General features: G+C 40.6%; 1 protein-coding gene across 5 annotated transcripts in view; it reads right to left on the bottom strand.

The window, feature by feature from the left end:
- Positions 1–27,009, bottom strand: part of EEFSEC (eukaryotic elongation factor, selenocysteine-tRNA specific) — a 223,519-nt gene that overhangs the window by 120,373 nt on the left and 76,137 nt on the right. The gene's annotated exons all lie outside the window — the stretch shown is intronic.

The raw sequence follows: 27,009 nt of genomic DNA, 5'->3' as shown, positions 1-27,009 counted from the left end.
AAGTGGAGAGACAAAAAAAACAGTATGTTCAGGCCCATTCCAGCTTGTGTATGTGTATTCTGTGTCATTGTCAACTTATAGCAACCTAATAGGGCTTTCAAGGTGAGATATTTAAGGAGTGGTTTTACCAGTTCTATTCCCCCAGTGAGTTTCCATGGCTGAGCAGGGATTTGAAACCTGTTCTCCAGAGTTCTAGTATATCACTCTATTCACTACATTAACGAGGAATCCATTCCTGTTCATACAAATTGGCAGAGAGAAAAATATCTCCAAATGTTACATGCTCTCACAAGATCCACTACAGAATTAATAACATCCACAGGATATGACAAAATGACTGACAGCAGAAGAGAGGAACAAGAATCAAAACGACCTGAGGTATTGAGATTTCAAATACACTGAGAGATCACCAGGCAGAAGAACATGAGGAAGTAAATAATTCAGGACTTTGGCTTCTGGGTACCTGAAAGTATTGATACTATGTCTCAATAGACAGAAAACAGTGTCATGGGATTTTTATCACTTATGAAGGGTGGATAAAAATCAATCATTTTAAAAAATCAAATGTATTTAAATTAAATTTACCCTGCACTTATGTTTTTTTAACTTCTCTGCAAGTTTCACTGATCCAGTAGCTCCACTCTAGTTGCCACTTACTACACTAAGCAACAGGATTTCAGCCATAGATCCACACAGTACCAGCATATGTATCTGTAAGTACAAACCAAGCATCCACAAATGCAAGAATTGTTAAGAAAGGAGACTTAAAAGACCTAAAGAACATAAATCCATCCTATGATTTCACAAAACAGAAAAGAAACTTAAGACATGGCAGGGAAACCTATACCACAAGTTTGTATAACGTCCAGAAAAAAGATACATGTCAACAAGTTTTGGCAGTTAATCATTCTATGAAGTACAATAGGTCCGTAGCACTGAAACGCTATAATCAATTATATTTCAAACCATGTTTTTTCCTTTTTAAAAAAATGCATAACAAGAAAGCATTTCAGAATGAATGATGCTAGGAATATGTAGCAAATCCAAAGTATTACATTTCCATACTGTGCAGACAATCTTTTCCATAAGATATACAAAATTTATTTTTAAAGCTGGCATCAACACACTTAAGTCACAATTTGATACTATTATTACAGTGGGGTCTTGACTTAAGAACAGCTCGAGTTAAGAACATTTTGACTTAAGAACTGCTCTCATAGGAAAATATTGACTTGACTTAAGTACTTAGATTTGAGTTAAGAACTGAAAAAAACCCACGTGGGAGGAAGGGAAAGTGCAAAATTTGAACTTTCAGTTAACTGTTGGCCAGTGAAAAGGGTACCTGTCTGCTTCCTCACTCCTCCCAGCGTTTAGAGAGTGGATTGGGAGACAGTCTTCAGACTGCCTGGTACTGTACTGCCTGGACTGTATTTTCCCCGCCTTCCCTGAACCTTTCTTGACCTAAGAAAAAAAAAGAAACAAAATATCCCCCTCCAGTGGTCGAAGGCGGAATAGCAGCGTCCCATTAGTTTCTATGGACGGAAAAGAGCAGATACGGATCAAATGGTTTACAATGCATTCCTATGGGAAATGCAGATTTGACCTGAGAACTTTTTGACTTGAGAACCGCCTTCCAATACGGATTAAGTTCTCAAGTCAAGCCCCCACTGTATTCTTAGAACTCTCATTCATTTCTAAAGCAGATTTGGACAGGGTTGCTTTCTTGTAAGCATAGTTCTTGAAAGCAGATCTGTATTGGTATCATTGACTACTATTTGGGGGCAAGGAAATCTTCTCAAATGACCAGACATCAAGGTGAGAAAAGTGAATACTGGCAAAACACACAAGAAGCTGCTAATAGTGAGTGACCTCAACTTTTGGGTTACTTTATATCAAAAGTACAGGTCTGTGTTCCACAGAAGAAGAAAGGGGTTTTCAAGACACAGGAGAACGCCATATAAAATAATTCATAATTCTGAACTACTGCCAGTTCAAGAGTAGCTCGTCGGGGGGGGGGGGAAGAGGAGAGGCTGCAGAGCGTAGGAAGTATAAGCAAAAACTGCCATCTACTGCCTTCCTCCAGTACAAATGGAAGCCAGCTGAGCGCAAATGTGGAGCCAACTCATCAACTCTACAACCAGATCTGTTTTTTAAAAGTCTTACACTGCTGATTATTTCTATGTTCATGTTTGATTACCCCACCTGCCAAGGATGAGACTACACCAAAATGAAGGTAACTGCTTTACCACAGTTGGAAAGGTCCGATGATGTAGTTCAGCAGCCAGCATCTTGCTGCTCATATGTTGAGGAACATTAAGATTCCACCATTTTCTAATCTCTTTATGTCCAATATATCTGAAATATATCCTCACCTCCTTGACAAGTGCTGGACTCAATGATCCACAGAGTTCCTTCCAGCTCTGCAGTTCTATGATTCTAGGATTATAATGCACCACAAACAGCTTTTGCAATTCACTACCTGCTAAATGTCTCAAATCATACCTTACTAGAAAACATGGGACATGATGGTTACCCAATATTATTAAGGTACGTACTTTACCCAGGCTTCATGCTCTGGAGAGGACACTTCTTGATACAGAGCATGTTACCACAGTCTCTCGAGACTGAAAGATGCCTATGATTATGACAACACCGAGAAGTTTAAAATTTGATCTACCGTTCACAATAATTAGCTGGCTGGATAGTTAGGTATCTGGCTGTGGAACCAAAGGTTTGGAGTTCGATTCCCCAATATGCATCCCAGAAAAGCCAGTCTGTGTGGATTTGACCAGGCTGCACAGTCCCAGATCACCATCAGAAGAGAATGGTAAACCACTTTTAAGTACTTAAAAGTAAGTCAGAACTGACCTGATGGCATATCATTATCATCATTAATAGAACCCAAAATTTTTATGTCTAAAGGTCAGGTGTTTTAAACGTAAGAACATCAGAAATATTATGACTTGATAAATAAGTTACATATAATAAATGAGGCCAGCAGAGCACATTCCAGAAGAGTACATGTGAATAAGACAATGACTGAAATCATAGAACAGTGAAATTGGAAGGCTCCTATAAGGCCATCAAGCCCAACCCCTTGCTTGATGCAAGAATACAAATCAAAGGGTATCTGTCAGGTGGTTGTCTAAGTTTCTCTTGAAGGCCTCCAGTGTTGCAGCACTCACCCTCATGAGGTAACAGGTTCCACTCTCTTACTGCTGTAACAGTTAGGATGTTTTCCCTGATGTTCAACCAAAATCCGGCTTCCTGTAACTTGAGCCCACTGTTGTGTGCCCTGCACTCTGGGATGATCAAGAACAGATCCTGCCCTTCGTCTGTATGACAGCCTTTTGAGTATTTGAAAAGTGTTAATATATCACCCCTCTGTCTTCTTTTCTCAAGGCTAAACATGCCCAATTCTTTCAGGCTTTCCTCACAGGGCTTGGTTTCCAGCCCCCTTGGATGTAAATCCTGTCTCCATAACTTAAGCTGCATAAGACTAATGATGTGCTCATCATCACTGGTTAGTTTTTTTTTTCTTTTTGTGAAATTAAACATTTCCAACTTCTCTGAAGCTTCCATGCAATCCCTTTTTCTTTGCCAGGAACCCCTGCGTGCTGTGGGATGGGCGGGGGAAGTGTTTAATTACTGAAAATTGCCAGCATTAAGAGCAACTTACCAGTGGCATCAGTTTTCTAGTCAGTCAGCCCTCGACTTACGAATGTCCCTAGATATGAACTTTTTGATTTATGAACAGCTCCGCTGGCAAAAACTGGCATCAACTTGCAAACGGAGCTCAACCTACGAACGAGGTCAAGGCTCCGTTCACAAGTCAATGCCATTTTTTGCGAATGGAGCCATTCGTAAATGGCTCCCTGCAAAAAGGCAGGGAGAAAGGGCTGGAAATTCAAATTTCCTGCCCTTTCTCCATGCCTTTTTGGCTTTGGAGGTCTCAAAGGGCTTCCTCTAATGTCAGGGGGGGGAACCCTCTGAGACCTCCGAAGCCAAAAAGGCAGGGAGAAATTTCCAGCCCCTTTTCCCTGCCTTTTTGCCTTCAGAGGTCTGAAAGGGCTTCCTCCGATGTTGGGGGGGGAACCCTTTGAGACCTCCAAAGGTGCCAATCGCGGCAGCGGGGACCCCCAGGGAGATCTCTCAGGGCTTGCCCGCCACCATGGGAGACCTCCCTGGGGGGTCCCTGCCACCGCAATCGGTGCCTTCAGAGCTCTCAAAGGGCTTCCTCCAATGTTGGGCGGAAAGCCCTTTGAGAGTTCCTAAGGCAGGGAGAAAGGGTGGGAAATTCAAATTTCCAGCCCTTTCTCTCTGCCTTTTTGTCTTTGGAGCTCTCAAAGGGCTTTCTCCAATGTCGGGGGGAAAGCCCTTTGAGAGCTCCAAAGGTGCCGCTCGCGGCGGCGGGGACATCCAGGGAGGTCTGCCAGGGCTTGCCCGCCACCATGGGAGACCTCCCTGGGGGTCCCTGCCGCCATGATCAGCACCTTCTGAGGTCTCAAAGGGCTTTCCCCCCAACATCGGAGAAAGCCATTTGAGACCTCCGAAGCCAAAAAGGCAGGGAGACTAGAATTTCCAGCCCTTTCCCCCTGCCTTTTTGCCTTTTGAAATGCTGGAACGGATTAATTCCGTTCCCATGCATTTCAATGGGAAATGGTATTTTGACTTACGAACTTTTCAACGTACGAACGTTGTTCCAAAAGGGATTAAGTTCATAAGTCAAGGTACCACTGTAAATGAAGTTTTCCTCCTCCCATCTTGCAGCTCCCACACCTTCTTGACTATGAAAGGAGTTAAATGGGAACCTCAAGACCTTCAGGACAGAAGTAAAAACTGTTTTACTTCCAAAAATTGCTGCTGCTGACATTATCAGCCTTATGCCAACATTATGGCAACAGGATTTTAGCCAATAACATGAGCAACCACATGAATATTGTTTTCATGCAACTAGTGATTCACAAAAAGGAATTAATTGGATGGGAAAGGCTTAAGCCAGGGACATCTACCTCTCCAGATGCCTTCAGACTAAAACTGTCCTCCAGCCTGCTATCAATATTCTCAGTGGTAAAAAGGATGAGGAAAACTGAAGTCCCCCAGTATCTGAAGATTCATCTCTCTCTACCAGGCCCATCAATTATCTTCCTGATACATTCTTTTTGCCTCCTGCTTGGGATTGCAATTCTCCTTCCCTGCAGCATGCTATTGCAAGACACAGAATTTGCTCCTCCTGGTAGTTGTGCACCTAACAAGAGACAAGGCACACATGAAACAGACATGGCAGGGCTCCCACAGACTTCACACTTGGATTTGGCAAAAGAGGTGTTTCAAATAGTTGTCAGAAAGCGTTTTTCAGATGTATGTTTCCTGAAATATGTGTCCTGATATATGTTTTGTTGTGATATGCCATCAAGTCGAAACTGACTTCTAGCGACCCTAACAGGGCTTTCAAGGCAAGTAAGATATATAAGGAGTATTTTTCCAGTTTCATTCTTCCAGTGAGTTTTCCTGGATGAGTGGGGATTTGAACCCCGTTCTCCAGAGTCCTAGTCTGTCACTCTATCCACTACCCCACATATGTTTTAAATTTCTACATATGTTTTAAAGTTACTCTTATATGTTTCGAAGAAAAAAAAGGGAGTGGATGAAAAAAAAAAATCTCCGTTTTAAAATAGCAGTTACACAGGTTGCCTCAAAATTCTCTTTTTCCTCCTTAAGGCAAAGCAGAACATTCTCAGTTCAGTCCTTGTAGTGTAAAATCACTAATATTTAAAGCGGATGCCAAAAGTTACAAAAATCTATCACCCTAAAAACTGTAAAAACCCAGCATGCAAACAAGTGTACATCCAAATCAGTAGTGTTCTTGTTTTACTTATTACTATTTACACACTTATTATGGATGAATGGGACCAAACTAACCAACAAGCCAGGTTTCAGTCATTTTTCGCACATTACAGTAGTACAAAGGATTCTGTACAACCTGAGATCCATAAAAATATTAACATTGTACTGTTAATAATAAAATTAACAACAGTCCTATAATGTTTTATGAAATTTACACAGATAGAACCAAAAAGCTTTCTGAACCTTTGATATACACACCTACACCTTTGCCCCTGACGGCTATTCAGGGAGGGAGAGGGAGGATCATCATGAATCGTAAGGTGCGGCAGCATCCCAATATCATAGTTAGAACAGTTAAGTATACAAATAGTGAAATTCTAGTATGACTTTTACTATAAACCCACCACACAATGCCAAATACCAGAATTCTCAGATGAACTATCAACTGATACCTCATGAGGAATACTGTACAGAGCTGTGGGTTATTTCAGATTTAGCTGTAAAGTTTGTCTCTATGGTTTATTATTATTAGAGTTAATTTTTTAAGTCTACAGAGCAAAAATAAATTGGGATGGAGAACTTCAGGAGCCTCTTTATTCTTTTCAATTTGCTGAGACCTCCACAGACTAAGTGGCACAATGGCATTCTGTATGGGTACAATAGTGTTGGTTAAGGGTGTCTGAAAGGGTTTTTGAGATAAATTCTTATTCTTCGTTTCTCAAGAGTTGCTCTGGTACTCTGCAACAAGAAAAGTGTTTTGCAATTTAATATAAGTTCAGCAGCAGTAATATTTCTACAAGTCTTTGGCTCCATCTGCTGACTTTTAACACTAAAAATAATTGACAAGGTTTGGAAACATAAGCAATCTTCTGGAATCCTAATTTTCCAAATATTTTCATTTGGTGATGAAAGCAAGAACAAAAAAAGCATCCAACCTAAGTTGTCAAAATAAAACAATTTTAAGCAGCTGAAAGAACAGCTTCAGAAGAACACTAATCAAAAATTTTAGGTAACAACATTGTACTTAGTTACCAGTACATGAGAGCTTTGAGAGGTTGAATCACGTTTAACCTAAAGAACAGCAAAAGTCAGGATTAAATGAAACTATTTCTGCACTGTCTCAAAACACTATTGTTTAAGATAAACAATGCTGGAGACAAAGATCCATAACATACAGTATATGCAATACTGCCCCAGGGATCTTCCCACTTAATACTCCTCATTCTTAGGCTGCTGTGTATCAAAGAAAGACCACTTGGAAGCTGTGTTATTGCCCTATTCCTTTCCTCTCAGCCTGACTACAGAGTCTGGCCCAGCAGTCAGGATTAAACCAGGGTCTTCACAAAGAGATGTCGTACAATTTGGAGCATGATATTAACTGAAGAGAACTATCTTCCAAACCTGATTTTTCTAGAAATTAATTGGATCTTGCTAATGCCACACAGTGACTTGTCATGGAAAATGAAGATGGAAGTCTTGCCTTCTTCTATCGGATTTTTCTCTCCCTCCACTTCACTTGCTTAGGTCATTTGATACTATCTGAGGTAGAAGCACTTACTCACTCATCGGCTTCTAGCACAGCACTTACATTTTAATGTCGACATATACGGCAATCTGATACATTGCTGATTGTGAGAGGATTTATTTCATGTTTACAGTTCTACAATTCTCTCTCACTTTGGGGAAAAATTATCATCCTTTTTTATTAGTAAACTGACAAAAGATTTAAATATTGTGGGAAACGGTCTGAAATTGTAACAACAACATTGTAACACAGACCTATTTCGCTTCCAATTTTCTTTAGTACTCCTTTCCAAAGGGAAAAATACCACAACAAAACCAACGCAGGCATGTTTTACAATGCAGCCATAAAAGTTGTTATTTCTATAGTATCAGTGCATCTTACCCAATATTAAAATACCTAAATCACAGCTGTCAATTGGGATCAGACCACATTTTACAACAAAAACATTACAAGAGAAGAAATAAAAGACTAATCCTCAATTGAATTAGGAATATTTCAGAGTCAATAGAAGTGGGAAATAAAATGGAGCCACATAAGCATAACAAAGCATTATTTTATTGTTTTTGATAATGGCTCACCCTCTTTTAGGAGTTCCCAAGGCTTCTTTTCTTAGATCCTCCTCCTGACCACTTAATTGTTACCTTCATGTCAATAACATAAAGACTTGTTCTGACCTACAAATGTATCTTCTCATGTCAGTAACTTCTGACCTACAAATGTATCTTACTATCTCAAGAGTGTCTTCCGTGTTTCATATCACTGTCTACTGTACAACATCTGTTCATGAAGAATTAACCTAAGAGTGAACTTTTTGCTGTGAACTTTTTAGCATCTCATAAGTTCTCATTATTTTCTTGTGTTATTATCAAGATTTGATTATTACAGTATAAGGCCCTTTTACAGTGGTGCCTCGCTTAACAATGATAATCCTTTCCAGGAAAATCGCTGTTAAGCAAAAACATTGTAAAGCGAAATTAAAAACCCCATTGAAACGCATTGAAACCCGTTCAATGCGTTCCAATGGGGTAAAAATTCACCGTCCAGCGAAGATCCTCCATACGGTGGCCATTTTCGCTGCCTGTATAGTGAGGAATCCGTTCCTAAGCACAGCAGGGAGCCATTTTAAGCACCCGGTGGCCATTTCGAAAACCCAACGATCAGCTGTTTTTGATAGTCATAAAGAGAAAATCGGTTCCCGAAGCAGGGAAGCGATCATCGCTAAGTGAAATTCCCGCATTTAGACCATTGTTTTGCAGTTGCAATTGGGATCGCAAAACGATCGTCGTAAAGCGGATTCATCATAATGCGGGGCAATAGTTAAGCGAGGCACCACTGTATCTAGTCTTCATAACCATTGTCTTTTCTTTTTAATTCTACCATTCATTTGATTTTTCTTCTAGTTTTACTTTTATTCATGTTTCCAGTTAGTTCTGTCCTGAATCCGCTTCCACTTTGTAATAGCCAACTTCAAATTCTTTCTTTTTTTTTTTCTGTCTTGTGTAAGCTTTCATGCTCATACTCCTCTTTATTTTTTGACCTTCTTATACCTGCATAGCCCATCTCCTCTTCTTGGTTCTTTGAATAATTAAGAGGGGGGTATAGTAGTGATTGACTGGGTTATCTGTCATAATTGTTTTTTAAAAATCCATAATTGTTTTTTTAAAACCAGCAGATTTAAGATATCTAAAGGTGGGCTTTCTTTGAAAACTTGCTTGTGTAAACAAGCTCTGTATTAACAAAGTTGTGATGAAAGTATAACTTGAACAACTAGATGGGCTTCATACCATCATTACAGCTTTATGAAAAAAATATAATACAACAGTATTTCTTGTTCTTAGAACACTTTCAAAGCAGACCTCTTTACAATAAAATTATAGCTTCAAACTGATCAGACTGGTAGGTTTGCAAATAGTAGCACCCCTTTTAAAAAGAGTTTTAAGAACACAAGGAAAACCTCAAATGGAAAGCAGAATGGGCCATGTGTCTTAACACTGTGTAACAAAGGTGCAACTTCCTGAACACATCAATAGTTTGTAGGCATCCTTCGGTCTCGAGAGACTATGATAACATGCTCTGAATAGAGGTCTTGGAATAGCGTCTAGTGTGGCTGAGAAGGCCAATTTGAAAGTGACAATCCCTTCCACACTGAAAACAAACACAATCTGTCCCCTGTCCAGCTCCCTGATTTTGCTGCTTTCGGGACTGTCTCTTTGCCTCGGCCTGCTGGACAAGGGTCTCTTCAAATTGGGAGAGGCCATGATGCACCGCCTGCCTCCAAGCTGAATGCTCAGATGTCAGGGTTCATATGCTGAGGTCCATTCCTAAGGCCTTCAGATCCCGCCTGCAGATATCCTTGTATCCCAGCTGTGGTCTCCCGCTGGGGCGCTTCCCCTGCACTAATTCTCCATACAGGAGATTGTTTGGAATCTGACCATCAGCCATTCTCATGACGTGCCCGAGCCAACGTAGACGTCAGTGTTTCGGTAATGTATACATGCTAAAAATTCCAGCTCATTCTAGGACTACTCAATTTGGAACCTTTTCCTGCCAGGTGATACCAAAAATGTGTTGGGAGACAATGCATATGGAACATGTTCAACTTCCTCTCCTGCTGTGCACAAAGGGTCCAGGACTCACTGCAGTACAGGAGTGTACTCAGGACACAGGCTCTATAGACCTGGATCTTGGTGTATGCCATCAGCTTCTTATTAAGCCATACTCTTTTTTTGAGTCTAGAGAACATGGTAGCTGCTTTGCCAACAGTAAGCTGCATTTAAAGATACTTCCTTTTTGTACACATCTGTTAAAAGACAGAGCAGACCTGCTGCTTTCCTTTGGATCCATTCATTCCAGAGGAAAGGATGGACATATGCAGAAAATAATTTTAACCAGGCCTTAGGTAGTGAATTGGAATTGAAGGCTGCAACTATAGTGGACAACTCAGAGAGAACACTGAAATGATGAAACAGAATTAGGAAGGGATTTGACACCTGCAAAGTGATAATGAGAATAAAGCAAGAATGACTAAACTAAGTATCATCCCAGGATAAATAATGGTTTAATGGTACTACTAGCATCTTAAGTACAATACAATAAAATACTCAATCCACTAAAGAGCTACTCTGAATCCTGTCATTATTGGCCTCAAAACCTTCAGAACGGATGGAATGGGGGCTCAGAGGCCAATAAGGGAGACAGCAAATTTCTTCTACAGAGGAAATCTATACCATCAGCATACCCTGTGGTGAGAACCGTCAAGAATAGAAGTGCAGCAACATCTGGAAGATCAAAGTTGCCTATCTCTTCCTCAGGGAAAAAAAAGCATCTTTACACGAAGTTACACTAGCAAACTAAGACTTCATGCAATTCAAACCCAGCAACAGATCTGAGATCTCAAGCATATTTTTACTGAAACATACCTACCAGTTGTAAAGCAGGAGGGCAAACTAACCTCTGACCGGTAAGCCCAACAAGTAACTAGGGACAAACCAGATGTGGCACAAAATATTACAGAGGCTAACACTAGTCTTGGAGGATACCCACACCAAGGACAATGTGTAACATCTGCTTTTGAAATTTTGTAGATGACACTAGAGTAGGCTCATTGAATCAATAGGGATTTGTTGAGTCATCTCCTCTGTAAGTTTTTTAATTGAAACAGGCCTACTCTAAGTGTGACTTTGGGCTTGAACACATGAAGGAAATGTTCCCCAGTTACACCCCCCCCATTACACTGTTGCATATATTTCCAGTCACACTATGCACAGTCATTAGCAAACCATTTTCTCAGTCAGTCGTGTAACTGGAGTTTATTTTCCCCTCTCAGTGTGTATGTGTTTTGTACCTATATTGCAGCGACCTATGTATAGCAAGTAGCCAGCAATAATGATTCAAATATGTAACTTTTTATTTTGCTCTTTACAATTGCAAGATTTAAACTACAAGGTGATTACCATACTGCCTAGAAGAAATGGAGGAGGCTTTTTGGGGAGGGAGGAGTTGAAGAGAATATTGGTGCCAAATTAAGGCAGCCCTCAGCTCCATTCACAGTCTAACTACTGCTTTTCCAACCCGCCTGTTTGTTTGTTTTGTCTCCTTCCTTCCCTGAAAGGGCATTCCAGCTGTGGAAACCTTGACTTGGCTTCTGAGACTAGGTTCCCTCTCCCCTTTGCCCTGCCCCGAGTGCCTCTTTGCCAGAAACTTTGGCGAACCAAATGGCGGCTGAGGAATGTGGATCTCCCCAAGAGGCTTCCTGAAGAGGCGAGAAGGGGACGAAAAAGACTCCTCAAATTGGGACGTTTTCCCCAGTATATATACCACATGACCATGATTTGGTACAACAGAGGTATGGAAAGTATCATTAGAACTGGGGAACATTTCCCTCTCATGTGATCAAGCCCTTATTTAGCACAGCAAATCACAGTTAAAGTAGATCTACTTGAATCAGTGGAACTTACACAGAATGGGCCTACTCTGGTGTAATTTACTATGTTAAGCAACAGGATTTTGACCAATGGCATCATGAACAGAAAGTCAGGTTCTTCCATTAGTAACAACTGCCTACGCTACAGCACTGCCTCAAATCCAACTACCTACATTTTCAGAAGCAAGACACAAAATTCAACGTTCTATTGGGATTTTGTTGCAAAATACGCAGTGTTCATACACTTTTGAAACTGGCTTTAAGAACATTCCCATGCTTTTTATTTTCCCTACAAAATACTTTGTCAATGTTGATGATGTGTTTCTGTGTATATCCTGCCTGTTCAAATATTCTCCTGATATGTTGTCAAGGTACACTTGAGGTTCAATGATACTTGCTTTTGCTATTTGATATCCCATAGGGGATATTGGACATTATTTGATAGCTGACATGCAGTGGTATTTAGTATCTCACAGCATTTGAAAAATAACACGAGCAAAATTTGACAGTTTTGCAATTGCATACTTCAAGCCTGCCAAACAATCAAAAGATGCCAACGTTTTAAAGCACTCAAATTCTAATTGTGAGATGAACATTTCAGATTGCAATTGCTTAAAACATTAAGTTTTAAATTTAAAATTACTCAGTCTTTCAGTGCCAAAACTAGAAAATCTATCAGCATTTATTTCTCCTTTACCACTAAATGATACTACTAGAGAAGCAATAGTGAATTTCCCAGTTAAGCCTTATGATATTTCCACCTTACTGTATAATGTCAACTTTGGAAGAATTATACCACCAACATTTGTCAAAATTAGTTAAGACCCAAAGACCCATCTAACTTGTTCTCTGTATCCTGGAGCAAGGGTCCCCAACCCTCGGTCTGCAGACTGGTACCGGTCTGTAGCCATGGAAGGACCGGGCTGCCGAGACAGATTTTTGAGGGCTGAAGGAACATGCGTGCGTGCACTCCCACCCACCTGCGTGAATGCACACATGCACTCCCACATGCATGTGCACACACCTGCCCGCCCCCCCGCACATATACATGGATGCCTGCCCACCTCCCGCATGCATGCACAACTGTCCCCCACCCGCTCGCACAGATGCACGCCTGCATGCACACCCCATGCACGCATGCTCCTCCACCCACAGGCACAGGCACACACATGCCACCTGCATGGACAGATGGACGCCTGCATGCCCACTCCCTGCACGCATGCACCCCCTGCCTACCCTCACACACGCACACCCCATGCATGGACAGACGGATGTCCGCCACCTTCCCCCTAGTCCTTGGGAGAATTGTCTTCAACTAAACCAATAAATCCTCTACAAAAACCACTTTGGAAGGCCAGGACACTCCCAGAAAGTGGGGAAGTGAGCGTGATAATTGAAAGGAAAGTTAAAGAATCGTCTCTTTCCTTTCCTCATGTGAAAGCATTCAGAGACAAACCTCACCTAAAGGACATTACCATAAATGGAGGAAAAACCTGATCCATTCTGAAAAATATTAGGTGCCTCAGAAGTACTGGTTTCACTCATATGAAAACTTTAAATCAATATTTACTTTATTAAATTAATTTTACAGATTTTAAATACAGTGGAGGCTTGACTTACAGACGGCTTGACTTACAGACTTTTTGAGTTACAGACTTCTCTGGCCGCAAAATTTAAGTTTGACTTGCAGACTGAGATTTGACTTACAGACCAGAAAAAAACCAAAATGGAACAAAAACGGCCTGTTACGGGATTAATCGGTTTTCAATGCACTGTAGATCAATGGAGACTTGACTTACAGACTTTTTGACTTGAGAACCGCCTTCCAATACGGATTAAGTTCTCAAGACCCCACTGTAGATTATTGGTATAAGCTATTAATTAACTAAAAAGTAATTTATACTTCACTAACAGCACAATTGTTAACATGTGCTGGATTATGGAGAAAGCCAGAGAGTTCCAGAAAAACATCTACTTCTGCTTCATTGACTATGCGAAAGCCTTTGATTGTGTGGACCACAGCAAACTACAGTGGTGCCTCGCATAACGAGCACACTGTTTAATGACGAATCCGCATAACGACGCTTTTTTGCGATCGCTAATGTGATTGTGTTGCGATGTTTTAGGTGGCAAAACATCGCATTGCGATGATCGGTAAGTGTTTCGCTTACCGATCTTCGCATTGCAATGTTCTAAAAACAGCTGATCGGCGGTTCCAAAATGGCCGCCGGGTGCAGAAAATGGCCGCCTGCAGCGTTTTCACACCCTGCCCTCGCTTACCGAGGCAGCAAAAATGGCGGCCAGATGGGGAATCTTCATTTACCGGTGAGTTTGGGCCCCATAGGAACGCATTAAACAGATGCGTACCTATGGGGTTTTTCTTTCCGTTTAGCGATGTTTCCGAATAGTGACGTTAATCCTGGAACGGATTAACGTCGCTATGCGGGGCACCACTGTAATGTAAGTCCTTAAAGAGATGGGAGTGCCTGACCACCTTATTTATCTCCTGAGAAATCTATACGTGGGACAGGAAGCAACAGTTAGAACTGGATATGGAACAACTGATTGGTTCAAAATTGGAAAAGGAGTATGACAAATGTGTATATTGTCTCCCTGCTTATTTCACTTATATGCAGAATACATCATGTGAAAGGCAGGACGGGATGAATCCCAAAATGGAATTAAGATTGCCGGAAGAAATATCAATAACCTCAGATATACAGATTATACGACTCTGATAGCAGAAAGTGATGAGGGTGAAAGAGGTGAGCGCAAAAAATGGTCTGAATCTCAACATCAAAAAAACTGAGATCATGGCCACTGACCCCATCACCTCCTGGCAAATAGAAGGGGAAGATATGGAGGCAGTGACAGATTTTACCTTCTTGGGCTCCATGATCACTGCAGATGGTGACAGCAGCCCCGAAATTAAAAGACGACTGCTTCTTGGAGGAAAGTGATGATAAACCTAGACAGCATCTTTAAAAGCAGAGACATCACCTTGTTGACAAAGGTCTGCATAGTCAAAGCTATGGTTTTTCCAGTAGCGATGTATGGAAGTGAGAGCTGGACCATAAAGAAGGCTGACTGCCGAAGAACTGATGCTTCTGAATTGTGGTGCTGGAGGAGACTCTTGAGAGTCCCTTGGACTGCAAGGAGATCAAACCTATCAATTCTAAAGGAAATCAAGCCCGAGTGTTCACTGGAAGGACAGATCCTGAAGCTGAGGCTCCAATACTTTGGCCATCTCATAAGAAGAGAAGACTCCCTGGAAAAGACCCTGCTGTTGGGAAAGTGTGAAGGCAAGAGAAGGGGATGACAGAGGACGAGATGGATTGACAGTGTCATTGAAGCTACCAACATGCATTTGACCAAACTCTGGGAGGCAGTCGAAGACAGGAGGGCCTGGCGTGCTCTGGTCTATGGGGGCATGAAGAGTCGGACACAACGACTAAACAACAAAGAACACAACAGCACAATCCTATACTTCTCCACAATGCCACTTTGCTTGGTGGGGCATATCTCCAGGTAACTGTACATCAAATATAATCCGAAGATTCCACTGATTTAGGTGACATCTCCAGGAAAAATACATTTCACTCTTAAGAAGATATTCTTATATTTAAGTCTTCCTCCCAATATTTTTGGTATTTTTTTTATTTTTACTTATCTGGGTCAGGCTATTATACTGCTTTGACAGTAGGCCTTTAAAACTGATGGACATAAAACTCTTTTAAAGATTTCAAATGTCTTGTGATGCCAAAATGCACATGTTGATAAGACAGTAGTCTACAGCCATCTATGATATTGCAGACCTTCTCATCAGAGATTAAAAATCTCTGAACAAAGTGTAATTCAGCTTTTGCTAGATGGAAGCCCTTAATTCTTTGTCTCAGTGTCATATCTTTCCAACTCCAGAATTTATAGAAATAACAATATTACAGAGTTTTGATAAATCACTCCTTCATATCTTTTGTAGCACCCTGTGTCCCAAAACTTTCAATATTTGAATAACATTACTGGACTACACCAAGGGAGGAACTACACGTTTCAGATAACCCATAGCAAGCTGTTTCCTGCGGGTTATTTGACACATCTTGCGGGTTATTTGCCCATTTGACACATCTTGCTTTAATGTAATTCTTCACATTTAAGCAGAGCATGGAGTAAGTGCCAGCCAGTCTGCCGTCCAACTAATGCTGGGAGGCTTCCCACCACTATTGACAGGGCTGAGATTGGGACAGAAGCTCACCTCTTAACATGCAGTGCAAACACACACACACACACACACACACACACACACACACACACACACACACACACACACACACACAGCTGGCCAGTGTCAAGGTGACCTGGAAGCCTCCCAGCACTGGCTGGGTAACAATACTGTTCTTGCCTGAGGGGCATTTCCAGTGGCTATGCCTTTGTCGCATGTGGAGTCCTGACCCCACCACTGTCTGTACTTGCGAAGCCTCCCAGTACTATTTCCTCTCCATTTTGATGGAGTTAACTCTTGTTATTAAAGCCACTGCTGTTTTCTGCCAGTAAGATGGTGTCATCTGAATATTTTGCTGATGTTTCTTCCACCAATTTTCACTCCTACTTCATCTGAATCTAGTCCTGCTTTTTTTATATGTTCTGTGTGCAGACTGAACAGATGAGGGGATAAAATGCACCCCTGTCTGACACATTTGTCTATGGAAATTCATTCTGTGTCTCCATATTCTAGCCTAATGGTAGATTCTTGTTGACAATAGATGTTACACATCAGGACAATCCATCTATTTCTTTCAGAACAAATAAAAGAAGAAAGTGCCAAAGCAGGACTGCAGTTGAATGTTAAGAAGACAAAAATCATGACTACTGAAGTACTATAAAACCTAAATGCTGTCCATGTGTTATGAGTGACAGTGTGGACGGGGGGGGGGGGGGTCCAGAAAGGCCAGGCCTGAAAAGAAGAGGGAGATTTGCAGGAAAAGATGGGATGGTGAGCCTGCTACAAATCTGCAAAGAGTTGCAAGGGTTCCAAGTTTCGATATTAGCAAGAAACCGCAGATGTGGAAAGAACATTCTAAACGTGGACTTGTTTGTATAAATAGGAAAAGGGAAGAAGGCCGGTTATAACCAGTAGTCCAGACAAGAAAGGGAAAGCAGGCTAGCTGAAGCCAAGTCCGTGGCAGATGGAACAAACTGTACACGTGAAAGAAGCATTCCTGAATGGCAACAGATTGTATCTGCCCAGGAAACCAGAGTCTGACCCCTGCTTGCTGGCAAGGGAGTTCTATGCCTATAAGAAGGATGACCCAGAAAAAGACAGGTGGGCTTCCCCAGCACTGCAACGATTGCTCCCATCACCCTCGTTGAGGACTGATCACCCGCCAGGGAAGGGTCTTTCGGATGAGTGAGTATCTTGTGTGACTGGGAAGTATGAAAGAGAGGCCTCTTGGTACCTTTTCTCTTATATCCTATGTCTTATGTCTTATCAATAAATGTTACATGAATAGTGCTTAACCCAAAATTATTGGTGTATGATCTCTTTGTTAGTAGTCTGGCTGGGCTCTCTCTCTCCTCTTATGGTCCCTCTCCCCAGGATATAAAGAACAATAACCCATTTGGATAAAAAATGAAAAAATTTAAATTGCTAAAGATTTTGTATACGTTGGTTCAACCATTAATCCAAGTGGAGTCTGCAACCAAGTGGAAGTACAGCAGCAAAGGAACCAGATAAGATCATCAAGTGTAAGCAACATCATACAAATCAAAGGAATAAAAATGAGTGGCAAGAGCAAATCATACACAGACAGTAGTACCTCTAAATTCCTGACGCCCAAGCTGGAAAACTGGTGGAATCAAAATACATTGGCTCCATTTTATGATTATGTCAAGATAACGAGGATCAGTGCTAATGATGAGCCGCTTGGATTTTTCAGACTTCAAATTCCAGAATTCTCCACTGAATTGTAAAGCTGGAAAGTTTACGGCCTTACTTTTGCTTGCTGGGAGACCTTCTCCAGGTGAGCCACATTTCAATGTTTCTAGATGTGGGTTTGTCACGTGGCATTCCCAGAATGGAGAATTCTGGGAACTGAAGTCTGAAAACTCCAAATGGGACACACCTAGGAATCACTAAGTCAAAAGGAATTTGATGGGCAAGACCTCCAAAGCTGTCCCTATTTGAAACGCAGGCACAAATAATTACATAAACAGAAATATCATCTTCCTCTGATCACCAACATTAGAAAAATAATAAAATATTTCCACAGTTGCTCTAAAAGGACTTTGCTGATGGAAAATAGAACCATCTAAAGGTATGATGAAATAATGTTCAATATTATTATGCTAGTCTCATCAGAAGCAGGTAAACCCCACTGAGTCAACAGGTCTACTCTAGAAACTGGCCAATGTCTGTCAATGCCAAGAGGACAAGATGTTTTCCTTCTAAATAATGTTCTTGCAAATAGCTGGTCTTTACAAATAGCAGTATAATTATAAAATTGTTCTTTAAAAAAAAAGCCATGTTCATCCTGCATATGAGCCCACAACTGGCTTGCCTGCTAAAAATAAGCAAACAGACTTTATGGAATTAAAGCAAGCAGATTTACCATGCGAAGAGTTAATAAAATAGCACTGACCAGGCCACTCTCTTCCTTGAAAGGATCACATTAAACACACAAGAACAGGAGATGCAACGTATGGTTTACATTAGTAGTGCTCAGCTTGGCAGTGCTCCCTCTGGCTTTTGTTTCTTCTCCACTGACCAAGAAAAAGAAACAAACTATCTTTCTGTGTATTATGTAGCTCTCCCGTTCTGTACTTTAACCTAGACTTGAGTAAAACAAGTCCTCCAGACCAGCTCACTTCCTAAATCACATTAATAGGTGAAAGTGTCCCTTAGACACAACTATCAACAGCGAAAGAAATATTAAATCTGAATTACAAGGCTCAGATATAAGACACCCAAGTCTCTTCTAGAAATTCAAAGCACTATTCTGTTTCCTTTTGTATTTATTTATATTTCATGGTGGGATACATTTAGGATATTTTACTGTAAATTAAGAGTAACCAAAAAAAAACCTTAAATAGCATGTTTAAAATCTTGGAAGCTTTCATTTTCTAATTATGGTTATTGCTTTCATTAAGATGATAGTGAAAAGTGAACCACATTATTTGGGTGGTAAACTATAATGGATTCTCTGACCTTCACTTGAAGCCTTTTGAGATATTTCTGATGTCAGTCAGAGTTTCGGATAATTTTAATCTTCATTACAATAATCATCAAGAAAATATTTCCCAACAAAAGCTGTTAAATTCTGAATGCTTTGTTTATGTAAACATTGTGACTAGACTAACCTGTTGAATTTGAGTGAAGAAAAAATTAAGGGAAATTAAGTAACAGATACTTGAAATGTATCCCTACTTTAAATGACACGCTTGATGATTTATTCTGTATTAGACTGGATTTACCGTTCACCTACTACTTCTTCCCATCCACCCAAAGGATTTAATGAATCAGCTGTGATTCCACAGTTTTCTTTCAACAAAACAGTTGCTGTAAGTTTGATCAAACTCATAAAGTCAAATTAAGCATGGCTTCTAAAGAAGTCCCTGTAGTAGAACTTCCAGTGACCTTTCCACAAATGACAATAGAGAAAGAACAGAGGAAGGCTATAAAAGTGAGAAACACATCCACTTCAGTGGGACTTCTGCAAAAGAAGTTCTTGGCAAGCTGCTGTCTACCAGCCACTCTTAATGCACAGAATCCCACACTGACTGTTTGGCAGAAGCAACCAAATAGATCACCACAAACATCCAAGGCTGATTTATCAGAGCAGCCACATCTCTGAACTAGAATGTGTTTTTCCATTAAGTTTAAATAGCCTTGAGTGCATCATAACTAAAAATCTTACTGGATCTTCTTGGAGTAATGTAGATATAAATAACTACAAATAATGTATAAATGTAACTAAAACAAATGAACATGAAGTAGTAACATCATTAACTATAACAGCTCTTCCCTAACTAACCTTATTTATTTAAAAGTGAAAACCTTGCAAAGAAGTTTTTTTAAAAAAAAAAAATCACCATACATGAGGGGGGAGGAGTTAAAATTTAGTTGTATCAGTACTTTCTAGTCAATACAAAGAGAGACAATGAAGAAACATTAGAGACAGACCAGAAACAACAAACAAACAAACAAACAGTAACAGTATACATAAAATCCTAAGAGCATTTTTGAAGGGCAGAGATAACAAACAAAATGTTGAAACTATAAACATCTGGATAATTCAGTGGTTTAGGTCTCTGGCTGCAGAGCCAGAAGTTGGGAGTTTGATTCCCCACTGCACCTCCTGCTAGGGGCTGGAGTCGATCCTCTGGGTTCCTTCCAGCTCTGCAGTTCTAAGATGATGATATTCATTTATTTTAGTGTTGAGATGAACATGAACTGCAGTTTGGAGGTTTGTGCCAGTTTGTACACATGGCAGCACAGGTACCATGTGTTCTCTCCCCCCACCTCCCCAACCGGATCTTCCACTCACCAGCCAACACGCGCTCCTCTCCTTCTCCTCTTCAGCTGTTTGACCAGCCTCTGGCAGGAGAACAGGCTTCCCTGCCCTGCCTCCTTGGCTGATTGCCCATTCAGACAAGGAAGTAGGACAGGCAAACTTATAGTCCTGCTGGGGACTCGTCAAACAGCCGAAGAGGAGGAAGAAGAGGTAAAGGTTCCCTTGACATTTAGTCCAGTCGTGTCCGACTCTAGGGGGTGGTGCTCATGCCCATTTCCAAGCCATAGAGCCAGCGTTTGTCCAAAGCCAGTTTCCATGGTCACATGGCCAGTGCGACTACACACGGAACGCCGGTACCTTCCCACCGAGGTGGTCCCTATTTATCTACTCGCATTTTTACATGCTTTCGAACTGCTAGGTTGGCAGGAGCTGGGAAAAGCGACGGGAGCTCACTCCATCGCGTGGTTTCGATCTTACGACTGCTGGTGTTCTGACCTTGCAGCACAGAGGCTTCTGCGGTTTAACCTGTAGTGCCACCACAGAGGAGGAAGAGAGGAGAATGCAACTGGTAAGTGAGTCATTAGCTAGGGACACAGTGGAAAGTGGTGCTGTGTATATGAACTAATATGACCCTCTAAACTGAAGTTCGTGCCCATTTCCACTTGTGTGTAATTTGTTAACAGGTGGACAGAGATATGGAGATATATTTTTAATGGTAGTACTTAATTCTGCAGTGTTTTTTACACAAAGGCTCTGCAAAAGTGGTATACTCTTTGCAATATAAAAATAGTTTTCCTATGTATAAGCTATATATTCAATAGTTGATTCTTATCAATAAAATACTTTCACTGAACCTAGGCAAATAATTGAAGAAGCTGCTTACATAGATATAAGCAAGCATATAGTCAGATACTTAAAACGCAATTGTTTCATTCCTTCATTTTAAAAATGTACCATACGTAAGAAGAATGATTTTTGGGTCAAGACAAGGTCCTATCTAGCCCAGCATTCTGTTTATGCAGCTGTCAACCAGTTTCCAATAAGGAGACCACAAGCAGAACATAAGCACAACTACATTTTACTTCTCCTGCTTTTAAGCAGCTAATGTAAAGAGGCAAACTGCTTTTAATACTGAAGGGAACTTGTACCTTTATAAAGTATTGCTTTTAAGTTTAAGAGCAAGAGTGAAGAAGTCTAAACTCTCTCCAGCCTTACTCTGATCTCCAATTGGATGTTTGCAACATTCCACACACAGTCATTACTTGACCAGTTTCTGTCAGTTAAACAACTCTCGTCGTCATTTACTCGACCAGAGCACGCCAGGCCCTCCTATCTTCCACTGCCTCCCGGAGTTGGGTCAAATTCATGTTGGTTGCTTCGATGACACTGTCCAGCCATCTCATCCTCGGTCGTCCCCTTCTCCTCTTTCCCTCACACTTTCCTAACATCAAGGTCTTTTCCAAGGAGTCTTCTCTTCTCATGAGATGGCCAAAGTATTGGAGCCTCGGCTTCAGGATCTGTCCTTCCAGTGAGCACTCAGGGTTGATTTCCTTTAGAATTGATAGGTTTGTTCTCCTTGCAGTCCAGGGGACTCTCAAGAGCCTCCTCCAGCACCACAATTCAAAGGCATCAATTCTTCGGCGGTCTGCTGTCTTTATGGCCCAGCTCTCACTTCCATACATCACGACAGGAAAAACCATAGCTTTGACTATTCGGACTTTTGTTGGCAAGGTGATGTCTCTGCTTTTTAAGATGCTATCAAGGTTTGTCATCTCTTTCCTCCCAAGAAGCAGGCGTCTTTTAATTTCGTGGCTACTGTCTCCATCTGCAATGATCTTGGAGCCCAAGAAAGTAAAATCTGTCACTCCTTCCATGTCTTCCCATTCTATTTCCCAGGAGGTGATGGGACCAGTGGCCATGATCTTAGTTTTTTTGATGTCGAGTTTCAGACCATTTTTTGCACTCTCCTCTTTCACCCTCATTACAACTCTACTGTATCTCTTTTGCTTCCATTTGTACCTGGAATACCATTCACCGAATTCCCAAAATATCTCCTTGGGAATCTAAAACCTTCAGCTTTAACCACATCATCATCAATCAAAACAAAGACTTGATACATGGAACAGAATTGCTCACAAAACCTCTTTTTTACCCTCAAGTCTACCATCTCTCCCCTCTCTCCACTGTTTGCTACAGTGAACCTTTTCCTCTTTGCCAGTTTCCCTAGTATGAAACTTCAGATAGTTAACTCACTGGGACAGGAGCCTGTTCTTCTAGCTTTTCGCTTCCATTATAAGTAAGAGGCCATGTACATACATGGAAATATACAGATGAAGATGAATTACTACAAGCCTGCAAACAAAGTTTAATTAGTAGCTGAATCAACTAAACCTTGCAACATAAGAAAAAGACTTCTAAGGTGCAAGTACTGGTTTAAGAAGAGAGACAGGAACCTTTCCATCCAACCCTCTAGTTCACTGAATGCTGACAGATACTGTACTTCAGCTCTCACTATCTTGATGACTCTCCACCTTTCAGACCTAGTTCCCCCAAAAGCACATGAAATGGTTAACCTACCATCTGTATGACTCTGAATGCCAATTAGGGTTTGGATCACTACAGTTCCCTGCTGTGGCACTAAACTCAGTCTCATGTTCTCCCCCATGATTATTGTGATAGATAAAGCATCAACCCTACTTGTTCTACAACTATGTTTGGCCAGCTTGTAACAAACCAAGAATATATGCAACATCACCAAGCATCTCACCCCTAATCAATCCTATCATTAAGCACCCATTTCAGTTTTAATCTCTCCTTTTCTTTCTAACGGCTGCTGACAATTTTACTTTCGAGGGAGTATCCATGTGGTATCAGCTCTTCACCCCACGCTCATGAGTAGCAGCAGCAGCACAAAGCAAGACAATGCTGGCAAAGAAAAGCCAAAGTAAAAGAATGCCTCCTAGAAAAAAAATGTCATAAATCAGGAACTATAGATTACCTATATTGACTAAGTTTTTTTTTAATAGAGTAGAATAATTTTAAAATGAGGACCTGAAGAGAGAGAAACTGAAAATGAGAATCATGGTTTTCAACTAGAGATGGGAGTATTTGTATATGAATATCCCTGCACAGGTGAAAATAACGAGGGTTTTCGCTGCTGCCGCCGGCTCCGCAGAGGCTTCCTATTGCGCTGTTTTCCGCTATCGATTACCCACTACTGGCAGGAGGCAGGATGACAAGCCTCTCTGCCAGATCACAGAGTGGCTAATCCACTGCGGAGAAAGGCGCAATAGGAGGCCTCTACAGAGCCTGCAGCAGCGGCGAAATTGTGACCCTCGTTATTTCCACCTGTGCAGAGATATTCGTATATGAAGACAAATACCCCCATCTCTATTTTCAACTAATCTTAGGTCAGTTTAGGGCATATTAATCTATCTGTACAGAAAGTCTTTAGAAGAGCAATCCCAAGGGGTACATCAGCTATTGGTTGGGAACTGCAATACACATACAGTGGGGTCTTGACTTAAGAACGGCTCAAGTTAAGAACATTTTGACTTAAGAACCACTCTCATAGGAAAATATTGACTTGACTTACATACTTAGATTTGAGTTAAGAACTGAAAAAAAAAACATGTGGGAGGCAGGGAAAGTGCAAAATTTGAACTTTCAGTTAACTGTTGGCCAGTGAAAAGGGTGCCTGTCTGCTTCCTCACTCCTCCCAGCGTTTAGAGAGTGGATTGGGAGACAGTCTTCAGGCTGCCTGGTACTGCACTGCATGGACTGTATTTTCCCTGCCTTCCCTGAACCTTTCTTGACCTAAGAAAAAAAGAAACAAAATATCCCCCTCTAGTGGTCGAAGGCAGAATAGCAGCTTCCTATTAGTTTCTATGGACGGAAAAGAGCAGATACGGATCAAATGGTTTTCAATGCATTCCTATGGGAAATGCAGATTTGACTTGAAAATTTTTGACTTGAGAACCGTCTTCCAATACGGATTAAGTTCTCAAGTCAAGACCCCACTGTACTCTTCTCCTCACTCCTGACATAAAACTTACATATTCTTACACACACATATACTTTTCACTGCTACACAATACTGTATCCTAGCTTGTAAAATAAAGACTGTGATGACAACCCAGCTTTCCAGTTGAGTACAGAGTTTCTGAATTGACTGGAATAATAGGCAAAACCCTCCATTTTAACCAAGTCCCATCATGTCTAATGGGAGGTGGTGGTCATCACTCAAAAACTTTATTCATAAAAAGACAGAAGCAGCATATATGTCACTTCATGCACACTTCTCTAGTTTATTAACTTGGATGTGTGGAAATTTAAAGATCTCAATGATCATTAATACAATCCCAAAGGCCAGCCTGAACTGTGTTATCACCGTATTTTCACAGCACAAGTCCTGAGCTTATGCTCTTTAATATGGATTTCAAGTACCCTTGAACAACTGGTATTAAATTGCCTCATTGGAGAACTGTTTGCCACGTCAAACGTTTTTAACCAACACACACACACACACACACACACACACACACACACACACACACAACTTCTCCCATTGCAGTTCCAATAATCAACCCCAGATGGCAATTTACATAGGCAACAGTGTAAAGGAATCCGTGTGCTGCTGGCATTCTCAACCTCAATCAGAAAGTATGGGCGTTCGAGAATGTCACTGTTTATTTTTAATTGCTCTGTCCCTCCTTTGTGCAAGTTCAAGCGGTCACAGATGTCGAAGTCTATTAGCAGAATAGGTACGAGATGCTACTTTATTTGCTGAGAGGGTTCCTTGAATTTGGAAAGCAGCTGTTTTGCAATGTCCCCAATGCCCAGTGGGCACCAGCTGTCAATCTCAGTTAGCGAAGAGTCAGGGCAAAGAAAGGTCATTGAGTGTCATGATCCACAACGTGTTATAAAAACTGCTTCCTCTGCTGTTTTGCAGGCCCTGAGAATGGTATAGATCTCACAGGTAGCCTAGCCATGGAACACCCCAGTGTGGGACAGCAAACACAATCAGTAATTTCAAGTTCTTACCTTCTCTGTTGCCATATATACAACAGGATGATGCATACAAAGAAACAGTGGAGGAATAGCCATAGGAAACAAGCAGTGCAGAAACAGAAAATGTAATAATAATTTAAAAACCCTCAATTATTTCATGGCTTTCTTAAATTTCATAAAGTAAATCTGACCTAATTATGAAGAAATGATGTCAGCATACATTATTTTATAGAGCCATAGATTGCTGTGCATTTTATAGCTTTAAAATTAGGAATTAGGTATTATTTTCTATATGCTATGTTAGTGTTGTGATGTGTTGGTTGGAACCATTAGGACAAAATCAATTTAATTGATCAAATCTCTTAATACTATAAATCGCAGATTGACAGTTCACACTCTGAGACTAAATGAAAATATATTCTGGATCAAAATACATTTTATCCTTTTAATCAGATCCTTTCTTCATTTGCAAGTCATCCTATATGTGCTCATTGAGCACAATTGAGACTTGCTTTTGAGTAAATATATGATTTGAATGTAAACGCCAAATAAATTATATAAATGGAGCAATGAACAAGTTAGAACTGGAGGCATATAACAGCATCCCTTTGAGGTTTACAGTATAAGCTTCTGCATCTATCAACACCACATTTAAGTGGTCAAAGATTGCAATGTTACATTTCAAACAATATTAATAACTGCTTCTCCGTTAATTTTAGAACATATACTCTTTGGTGTATGTGAAAACGTAATTACACTGTTTTATTTCAACTGTTTTAAAAGTTTATATAATACACTGTATATCATTTTACATTGATAGTTAACTGTTTACTTTCCCAGTGCCATTCAAGAATGTGTATATCAGCTTTATAGTCACCTCCTAACTAGCAGATCCAGAGTATTTTAGGCATATTGTAGGTATTATTCACTTCTTTTATCATATTGTTTTATGGCTCTTTCTCAATGTTATTTCCAGCAATGACTGAATCCACAAATTGGATACATCTCACTTTTGCCAGATTTTAAAATACATAATTGTTGTTTCTAATGTCTTTTCATAATATGACCTGTATTCATCCTCTATTTGATTTTCCCTATTGCTAAGATTGGACAAGGCTGTCATTCTAATTAGTTGACTTGTTTGTCCAAAAAAATTCCATGCCTTTGTTTCTGGAAAAGTTAGCCTCTGGCTTACAATCCCATTTCTATCTGTAGTCTTAGCAAATCCATTTCTCAATACTACAACAGGATTTACACTGCACTGTACAATATTTTCTATATGTTATTATATTCTCAACAAAACTAAATGCACCAAATGGGAATTAAATAGACAAAGCAAAGAAGTGAGGAGTATTTTAAGTACAGTGGTGCCCCGCTTGACGATTACCTCGTTAGATGAGGAAATCACTTAACAATGAGTATTTTGAGATTGCTATAGCTGTGTTTAGGAAGGCTTTTTCGCTTTAAAGGCACCGGAAAATGGCCGCCCTATGGAGGATCTTCACTGGACGCTGAGGTATTTCGCCCATTGGAACGCATTGAACCAGTTTTCAATGCATTTCAATGCATTTTTTACTTTCGCTTGACGACGATTTCGTTCTACAGCGATTTTGCTGGAACGGATTATCCTCGTCAAGTGAGGCACCACTATATTTCTTTATTACTATATTTTTAAGGCAACGCAGGAGGTAGAAAGA

The sequence above is a fragment of the Pogona vitticeps genome, chromosome 2 (genome assembly GCF_051106095.1).
Source record: "Pogona vitticeps strain Pit_001003342236 chromosome 2, PviZW2.1, whole genome shotgun sequence".
NCBI classification, from domain to species: Eukaryota; Metazoa; Chordata; class Lepidosauria; order Squamata; family Agamidae; genus Pogona; species Pogona vitticeps.
Note: the sequence above shows the minus strand (reverse complement) of the source record. Positions and strands in the feature narration are given on the sequence as shown.